This window comes from Poecilia formosa, unplaced genomic scaffold (assembly GCF_000485575.1).
Source record: "Poecilia formosa unplaced genomic scaffold, Poecilia_formosa-5.1.2 Scaffold95, whole genome shotgun sequence".
NCBI lineage: Eukaryota > Metazoa > Chordata > Actinopteri > Cyprinodontiformes > Poeciliidae > Poecilia > Poecilia formosa.
In genome coordinates, this window is record NW_006800034.1 from 1,163,219 (window position 1) to 1,165,199 (window position 1,981).

The window sequence follows — 1,981 nt, forward strand, 5'->3', positions numbered from 1 at the left end:
CCAACCTTTAACTTCCTGTCTGCTGTCTTCAGATATCCTTTTAATATTTTCACATTGTTTTTGTCTCACGATGGCACTGATTTCATGAAGTGCAACAGTCCGTCCTGGAACAAGGCACACCCCGATGCTGCGTTAGCATAAATCCAAACTGTAATCTGACTCTGTGTGATGCTTCTTCTCCTTTCAGCAAAGGAGATTGCAGGACTTGTTTTCACTGTGGATACTGAAACTTTCCAACATTAGCAGCAGCTTCGGTTGGACTTTTGGCTTCGCTCTGAGTTTAATGCACATATTTCACATCAAAACACCTTCATCTCTGACATAGAACTGGAAAACTGAAAACTGAAACTGAACTCATCCCATCACTGGACATTGCTGTGGTGTTTAAACTTGTGCATACAGTATGCATAATTGTTTAAAGGGATCACCCTGGCATCTTCAGGGAATCTGGAAATTGTACCTGGGTGAACAAAAATTGTTCAAAATTTTTGTTGTTTTTTTTTTAAATTTATTATCCCGAAATCTTGGCTGAAATATCTTGACTTTCCCATGATATCACATAAGGGAGCAGTGTGTTTGAGGTGTTGTCTGGAAATACATCCACAGGGGCCATGAAAATGCTACACCTCAACACCCATGGAAGAAGAAGACATAAATATAAAACACACAAAAAAAAATGATGTAACTTCTTCCCCCCTTAAAACCTTTACTTGCCAAATGTTGTGAATTTAAAAAAAAACCTGACATCTTTATATGGGTTTTCACAAATTGTTTAATGTGTATTAATCGTGGTATATGTGTAAATTGAATTTAAGTTAAAAAAAAAAAAAAACTGCCAAAACTGCTCAAATCATTTCTGCCATTCAGCAAATAGAAATAATTTAGATTATCTTAATTTGCAACCAGAAAAGCATTATTCTGATTTGATGCTAGCTAGTGAGATAAAACTAGTCGTGTGCGTTTTTATACAGTGGAAATACTCGGATGTTTGATTTCAACAGTACATAATAATAATTGTACAGTGACACAAATGAGAACATACTCTGTGCTACTTTAGACGGAGCCCTTTTATATTTAGGTCAATGGCCTCTAGTCCATTTTATGTCCTCTTTCTTCTACAGCGGCGAAGCTGCCCAGCAGGCAGGTGCCATTAGAGCAGTTTGTTTGCAAGGTAAGCAGCTATAAGAAGTGACAGCAGTAGAATTACTAATGCACTCGGGCTGTCATTTCTCCCTCGAAAACCCCCTACAGGGAGGGCCTGATTAAATTGATATTCAACCTTCTGCATGTTGTGGGCCCATGCTTCATTAGCATAGGGGTTTAGATTACACAGAGTGAGGGCTGGCATTAGTGTTGTAGGAAGCAGTTAGACACTGCACTGTAACTAATTTTCCAATTATAATGGTTGCCTACAATGTAGCATATTAATGATTCAAAGCACATTATTAACAGAGTGTGTGTGTGTTTTAGAATCAGGAGGGAATGTGTGAGAAAAAGAGGTTGCATTTCACACAGCGGTGGTTCACAGGAAGTGTCATTACACATTAAACGGGATCCAAACAAAAGGAAGCCTTGAGCTGCGATACGAGGACAAAAATAGCATCCTGTCAGACTCGACTCCATTATTATTCCGCCTAGGTGAAAGGAAGGTCAAAGTTAAGGTCTGCAGTCACATCAGAAACGCAGAAACATTTTTGCATGCGTATGTGTCACGGGCTGAGCCAGAGGTTTGATTATTTACAGGTGCAGTTGTTAAATGAAATGGCTGGTGAATTAGAGGTTAACCCCGTGGAAAAACGACCACATGCATTATTAATCGCATTAATCTGTCACAATTTAATTTAATTACTAAAACAGGAGAATATAGCTCGAGCTAGAGATTTGTCAATTTTTCAGTGAGAAAATCCATTTATTCAATGTGAGAAAATAATTTAGCAAAGCAACAGAAGAAATGAACGAACAAGGAAAGAACAGTTTTAGA